Below are 8,267 nucleotides of genomic sequence, written 5' to 3'. Positions count from 1 at the left end.
CCAAATCTGGTTTTGACTTTTCTCTACCTTATCTCAAGATGTAGTCATTCTAGCAACTTGTACAAAAGTGGCAAGGGGCTCACTCTGCAGCCCCACCGTCCCCCATCTCTGCCTCTGCCCCTGCCCCTGCCCCTGCCTCTGCCCCTCTGCCCCTGCCTCTGCCCCTCCCCCTCTGCCCCTCCCCCTCTGCCCCTGCCTCTGCCCCTCTGCCTCTGCCCCTGCCCCTGCCTCTGCCCCTCTGCCTCTGCTCCTGCCTCTGCCCCTCTGCCTCTGCCTCTGCCTCTGTCCCTGCCCCTGCCTCTGCCCCTCTGCCTCTGCCCCTCTGCCTCTGCCCCCTGCCCCTGCCTCTGCCCCTGCCTCTACCCCTCTGCCTCTGCCCCTGCCTCGGCCCCTCTGCCTCTGCCTCTGCCCCTGCCTCGGCCCCTCTGCCTCTGCCCCTGCCCCTGCCTCTGCCTCTGCCTCTGCCCCTGCCCCTGCCCCTGCCTCTGTGACACCACATGCAGCTCCAAACCAAGTCTCTGTTTTCTCGGATGGGAGCCATGGCTTTAACTGCTGATGGAGAAATTGTCATGTAAGCAAATCCTTGTCACGGTCAGAGCAGCCGTGCATGACTATCATGGCAGGAAAAGATGAGATCAGAGGGAAGTGAGGCACCTCAGCCAGGATGAGAAGATCCATCAGTGCCATAGTGCTACACCTTTCGGTCCGATCTCATACTCCGGAAGTGGCTTCGAGTATCTACTACACTGAGTTCCAAACCCCTTACTTCTTTCCGTTCCTCAAAAGGACACGGACATTCTCCTGGAGCCCTATTCTGGGTGCCTGCCTACTTCCAGGGAAGTGGACTGGACTTTAAATACTTTTTAAAAATTACATTTATTTTGTGGGGGGGGGATGGCACACACAGAGGACCAGCTCATGGGGGTTAGCTCTCTCCTTCCACTATGTGGGCCCTGGGGTTAGAACTCAAATCATCAGTCTTCTTGGTAAGTGCCTTTTCCTGCTGAGCCATCTTGCTGACATTTTGTCTGTTTGTCTTTAAAAGACAGGGTCTCATGTAGTCCAGGCTAGCCTTGAACTCAGTATATAGCTGAGGATAGTCTTGAACTCCTGATCCTCATGCCTTCACCATCCAAGTGCTGAAATTATAGCCGTATACCACCATGCTCAGCTAGTGGGTTGGATTTGAAAGTGGGAAATTACAGGCACACAGGTTCTGAATAGCTAATGGACACTGAGGTCCCTTCTTGCCCTGAGAGAACTTACTTAATGAGATCATGTGTCCACACCATGTGTAGGCATTTGATCCTTGTACATACTAACACATGCATGAGCGTATTTCACTGTGCGATAAAACCATACATTCCTGTGCTGGGTGTGGTGGCACATGCCTTTACTCCCAGCATTCAGGAGGCAAAGGCAGGTGGATAGCTGTGAGTTCGAGGCCAGCCTGGTCTACAAAGCAAGTCTAGGACAGCCAGGGCTTCACAGAGAAACCCTGTCTCGAAAAACCAAAAATAAAAAAAAAGCAAACCATACATTCCACTATACCATTTCTTTTATCTACTTAATGGTACATTGTGGGCATCTTCCCACAGCAGAACACAGAGACCCACCTCATGGTGTTACACACTTGAGCAGTGGCCCTGTCAAATGAGTGAACCTCTACTTCCTGCCTGCCAAGGGAGGCCAAAGCCATGTCACAGGGAGAAATAGGGGTGCCCTCAGATGATCAGTCCAGGGATTTGGTTGTGAGAAACAGCCTACGAAGGTTGCCAAGTATGTATGGCCTCCTCTTGCCTCCTGCCTATCCCCACAGCAGGAGATCTGAGGTAATCAGTGCTTCTGTTAGGAGTGCTCCACCCTGGGGGCCTGCATGAGACCTCTAACCCCTAGGTCACTAGGCTCCAGAAGCCAAGCCCTGATGGCATTACACATAGGGTCACAGGCTCTGGTTAAGGGCCTTGAAAGCACAGCCACCATCTCCCTGGCCCTAGTGTAATTCAGCCAGAAAGATTACAGGCCAGGCTTGTTGCTCTGCCAAGGGCAACTCCATGAAGAGAAAGACCAGAAATGAGCTTACACTTACCCCATGAACCCCTTCTCAAGGTCTCTTGGGTGCTGGGTCTCTGAGAGTTGAGACACACATGAAATGCATTCTGGGATCTATCATTGACTCTCCTGTGGGAATTCCTGTCTCTCTATTGCCCAGGGCCCTCCTCTTAGGGGTTGCTTACCCTGTTCCTGTGTAAAGGGAACAAACTGGTCCTTGGCCTGTGCCAGAGTGTGACAGACTGCCCTATGAGGCCAGAGTAGGTGGTGCATGGTTGCTCTGCCCCACAGGAGGGAGAGAGGCAATAGAGGCTCTTTCTCAGCCTTTGGCTATCACCCCAGGAATCCCTCCAGATGACTAAAGGATATATTGATTCTCCCAGCCAGGCCCTGAGACCCAGGCAGCAGGAGACACCCCAGTTCAGGTGATCACCCAAACCTGCGCTCCCCCCAAAAAAACTGTGCCCTTCACTGATACAGTTGAAGAGACAGACAGGAGGAGCTCAAGAACGTGGAGTGAGCAATGGAAAAGCCTAGATCTTTCCACCAATGCTTTGAAGAAAGTGGCTCAGAAGCAGGAAGCCAGGGGAACAGGATTTGATGGACAGCCAAGACTCAGAGACTCCCCAATAGCTGGGCTGCCACAACTAGCACCAGGTATTGTACCCTCTGCTCCTTGCTAAGCCCACACATGCAAGGCCAGGGCCGAGGTACACTAGCAGCGGAGGAAAGAGTCACCATATCACGCTGCTTTTTGCAACAAACCCTGATCAAATGAAAAGCAGTTTAAAGCCATGAAAGAACGGAGGGAGGCGTGCAGCCAACTTGGGTTTATGGACATCTTTAGTGAAGCTCCTTTAATCTTTATTATAATTCTCCAGCCCATCTTCATTTTACAATGAATGGTAGGAACTAGTTCAGAGAGGTCAAGTAACTTGTCAAAAACCACACAGCTGGTAGGTAGGTTTAAAAAAAAAAAACAAAAAAACAGGATTAACATCCCACATCCCAAGAGCTAAAATGCCAAGTAAGGCTTACAGGGCTAAGAGCCAAGGAGCCTGAGAAATGCAGCCACGTGTGCCTGGGTTTAGGACATTCCATCAAAGGAAACATGACCCAGACAGCATGGGGGAGGTCTGCTGGCACTGCCCCAGACCTAGCTATGTGACCTTGGAGAGAGCAGAATACCTCTTTGAACCCATTGCTAGTATGGGCAAGAAAACAGGAAGGTGTTCCCTGATGAGCTGGTGTGGAGGAAGTGAGGCAAACCTGCTGGGCCCGTTAAACCTCTCCCTGAGCAAATTGGGTGTGGGTAACCTCAGGACCTGGAAGCAGAAACTCCATACCTGGCCTCCCCCAGGGCCCAGGGAGCCAGGCCCAGAGCGGCCGGCAGGCCTGTTGCCAACCTCCAACTGGAGTGTGAGAAGCTGCAAGGCCTGAGTCACTTGGAGCCTGGCCCAGGGAGGTGGGCAGGCTGCCCCAGTGAGGCTCACCTAGCCTTGTCCAAGGTCGACTCAGTTAGCCTCCTGCCTTAAGAAGGCCTATTTGTAAATGCTATGGGATGAGAGAGCCTGAGGGCCAGAGGGCTTGGGCTCACAGCTCACCCTAGGAAGGCTGTGTGACTTGGGAAACTGATTTCAGGTCTCCAAGCCCCTGCTTTCTCTCTGTGTGTATGTGTATATGTGTATGTGTGTATGTGTGATGTGTGATGTGTGTATGTGGAAGGAGTGCTGGGGTGGAACTTATGTGGGTTCCTGGGATGGAGGAAGTCCCTGCTGGGACAGGCTGTAGCGGGCTGGTCACAGGCCTTGGTACCCACACTATAATCCTTAAGTAAACCTGGAGCTTTAAGTATTTTCTGCCAGCTGCATGCTGGCTCCTGCTCTTGAGTTTCCTACAAACATCCCCTCCACCGCACACCTATACAATCTACTATGGCCTGACAGAGTGGGTTGGTCCAAGACAGCCTGCGCCTCCTAGCTATGTACCACCTCTGCTCAATCGTTGGAACCATCTTTAAGAACGTATTCCTGACACACCCTCCAGTCAACCCCCGGCAACCTCTATCTTCCTTGTGGACTGCATGCTATGGTGGTATGGCTTTCCTTACTCCCCCCACCCCACAAAGCCCCTGATGGCTAGTCCTCAGACCACATCCCAGAGCCTCACTATGGCCTGTGAGGCCCCCTGTGCTCTTGCCATCAAATGTGCATGTCCGGAGCTGAGCATGTAGCTCAGTTGGTAGGGTCCTTGTCTGTCATGTAGGAGGCCCTGGGTTTGATCCATGGCACTGTATAAGCCAGGTATGGTGGTGCACACTTGTAATCCCAGCACTCAGGAGAGGGAGGCAGGAGGAACAAAACTTCAAGATCATCCTCAGTTCAGAGCCAGGGTGGGATATAAGAGGCCCTGCCTCAGGAAAGAAAAAAAAAAAGAAAAAGAAAGAAAGAAAAAGGACATGTGTATGTCCACAGGGAGACACATGTAGACACATATTCAGACAGCTGTGGTCTCTCTAGCTACCCTGAGCATCCCTGTGCTTATCACGCTACCAACAAGACTACACTCTCCTCCAGGGCCTCATAGCACCTGCTGTGTTGCCATCCCACAAGTCCCATACTGCTTTTCTCCCTTTCTTCCGGTCCCTGTTGCATTACCAGGGGGCCTGCTCTACCAACTAAGTATGTCTTCCAGCGTTCCTTGGCCTTTGCCCTGCTTTGTCATCCTCTGTTACAAATGCCATATATAGCACACTTGCCAGTGACTATCTTCCAGTGACTAAACCAGAGTTCCCAAGCACAGATTTGCCATATACAGTGTGGCGTCTCCAGGGTCCCTGCAGCACCCGGTACAGTCAGCCCGTGCTGGCTACGTGGGCAAGTGGAGGGCAACCAATGGAGAAACACAGTAACCAACTGTGGGGGTCTAAAGCTCTTTCTCCTTTGCTTTCTCACTCCCAACTGCAAGCTACAGGGCCCCGAGGGAGGCTCTATGACCCCATTTCCCAGACAGAGTGACTGAGGCTAGGGTGCTTTCAGCAGCAGCTCAAGTCCCACAAGCTCTCTCTGCCTGTCTTCAGGGATGTCTCTTTGGCACACAATTCTGATGGCTACACTGACATGTCCGCTCCTGGGGTCAGGGGACACTCCCACTGATGACTAGATTCTGGTTTTTTTTTCCCCAAGCAGGAACAGGATCAACATAAAAATGTGGGGGTTAAAATTTGAGATCCCAAGAGGAGGTGTATGAGGCTGTGACGTCAGCACTTTCTCCTCCCTCTCTGGAAAGGAAGGGGGCACTACCCCAGATCAGCTCTGTCCCCACCTATCACAGGCTTTCTCTCTGGTACTGGCTGAGGAACATTTGGAACATCTGGTCAACCCACAATTGTCTTAAGGGACTCATTTCTTGCCTAGGAACCATGCACAGACCAGCGACACCACCAGGCCAGGCCACTAGGTGGTGTCCTAGGGCCCAGGCCACAGTTCCTCCAGGGAAAGGGCTAACCACAGCTGCCCTTCCAGAACCTTGTGTGCCCCACCCCCACCCTTGGGACTGCCTAGAGGACAGAAGAGCCACCGGATAGCACAGGCATCTTAGAAATGAGGAGGGTGAGGAGGCGGGCAGCTAAATGTGTGGCAGACGAGACATCACTTTCTATGCTCTGTCCTAGGCGGATAGAATTAATCCACCGAGGCATTTTTGTCCTCCAGTGCCCACCCAGACTGGGGGCCCTGTGCAGCCAGTGCTGTGGCAGAGCCTCAAGGCAAGCTAACAGACCTGAAGGGTGACATCTGCTCCCAGCCCACCCGTGAGGGGAAGTGGGGCCCAGGCTGACTGCTTCAACAAGGCTCCGGGATACCAGGGCCAGAGGGGTCAGAATGAAGTCATGTGTAAACATGGCTAAGTCCCCAAGAAACCTTAAGTGGGTGAGGCGGTGTGAACCGAGAAGCTGCTAGGGCCGCGGCAGCTGCATCCACATCCAATTGTCACCTCGGACACTGTCGGGGTGGGTGCAGGGCAGTCTGCAGAGTTCTAAGGCTTCTGAACTGAAGAGGTTCTAAAAGGGAGGAGAGGGAGGTGGGCGAGCGGGAGGCAGAAGCTACGGGATGGGGGAAGGGGAGGGGGAGGGGGAGCGGGGGGCGTGTGTGCGGCCAAGCACCCTGAGGAGGAGGGGCAGTGCTGACAGAGCCGCCTTGTCCTCCAGCCCCTGCACAGGCTTGTTTTCTTCCCAAGCTATTAATGTCGCTGTAGCTTCAAAAGCCGGGTGACCTTTAAATGCCGAGCCTTCTGCTCCCGCCCAAGGCTCGGAAACGGCTTAATGGATACTCGGTCCCAACGGTCACAGCTGCTGGGATGACAACAAAGCCTGCCTCATTCCCAGAGTCCCCAGAACTGCAGGGCAGCCACACCTGTGTCCACTCTCTAACCCTGGCACAGCAACGGGAGGAAGAGGCCAGGTTGGACATGGGAAGAGGAGGGAAACCCGGGCAAAACCCCCGGTGCCACGCCCTGCTGTGTGACCAGGGTTGGCCCCTTACTCCTCTGTCTTTACCTGCTAAACTTGAGAGCTAGAAGGGATGGGTGGGTAGGGGGGGTGTGGGGGGTTGCAGTGAGGAGCGAGGACATGGGGTGGGTGGGTTCTGTAGAGATGGCTCAGCAGTTAAATGTGCTTGCTGCTCTTGGGGAGGACCAGAGTTCAGTTCCCAGCACCCATTAGCTGGCTCACAGCCACTTGAAACTCCAGTTCCTAAGGGATCCAAAATCTTCTTCTGGCCTCTGTGGGCAACCAAATAAACTTGGTATATACATACAGGTGCCCATCCCCCTCAATAAACATTAATAAAAATACATTTAAATAACAATAGTAATAATACTCTCAAACTCTTTGCTAGGAAGAGACATGGTCTCCAGCCAGAAGGCCATACCCAGGGCTACCTCATGACACAACTCCTATACAACCCCAACTTCTATCCAAGTGGATCTGTAAGATGAGGGCATTGAAAATGTTTTTTGTGGGCTGGAGAGATGGCTCAGTGGTTAAGAGCACTGCCTGCTCTTCGAAAGGACCCGGGTTCAACTCCCAGCACCCATATGGCAGCTCACAGCTGTCTGTAACTCCAAGATCTGACACCTTCACACCAATGCACGTAAATTTAAAAATTAAATAAAAAAAAAGAAAAATTTTTTTGTTATTGCTTTCTTTTAAACTCTCTAAAACACATGAAGAAGAAAAGTAGGGGGAACAAATGGGAGCAAACATCCTCTTCTCTCTCTTGCATCAACACAAGTGATAAAGTCTGTAGCCAAATGCATATGAGGGCGAGGTGCCAGGAGGGCAATGTTGTCGTGTGTGTGTGTGTGTGTGTGTGTGTGTGTGTGTGTGTGTGTCTGTTGTTGTCCCCCCTTCTCCTCCCCTCCCCCGGCAGATCTGGCCCTAGAGCCTCAGCCCTTAGGACACAACCCTTCACCCCAGCCCTGACACTAAGCAACCATAAAAGGCACCCCAAGAGTACAGCTCGGCTTCTGGTTGCTGTGATGATTGTAGGCAAAGCTCCTCAGGCAATTCATAACACAGCCAGCTCCTATGGAGCGCACACCTGGAACCCCAGGAGGAATGATAGAAGGGCTACCCCGGGGAGAACCCAGAGTCAAAACAGATAGGGGGGCATGCCTTTAATCCTAGCACTCAGGGGCAGAGGCAGGAGGAGCTCTGTGAGTTCAAGACCAGCATGGTCCGCATAGTGAAACCCTGTCAGATAGATAGATAGATAAATAAATAAATAAATAAATAAATAAAGCAAGCCAGTGAGGTGGCTCAGTAGGACAGCACTTGCCACATCACCCTAACATCCTGAGTTCCATTTCAGGGATCCACATGGCAGAAGGGAATTGGTTTCTATAGGCTGTCCTCTGACCTCCACATGTGTGATTTGGTGAGCTTAAGCACACATACGGTAAAAAATAAATAAATGTAATGACAAATAGTACTTTTTAAAGCTAGGTGTCATAATTCACACCTGCAGTCCCAACACTAAGGTTAAATGGGGCAGAGCTCTGTGAGTTCAAGGCCAGCCTGGCCTACACAGTGAGATTCTGTCTCAAACGAATGATAATGGCAGAATAGTCACCATAGCCAGTGCCCCCTGCTGAGCCTCCTTCCTCAGCAGGCACCGTGGCAAGGGCCTCACATGTGTAAAGGCTCCTTAGGCTCC

Source organism: Acomys russatus, chromosome 16, assembly GCF_903995435.1.
Source record: "Acomys russatus chromosome 16, mAcoRus1.1, whole genome shotgun sequence".
NCBI lineage: Eukaryota > Metazoa > Chordata > Mammalia > Rodentia > Muridae > Acomys > Acomys russatus.
Note: the sequence above shows the minus strand (reverse complement) of the source record.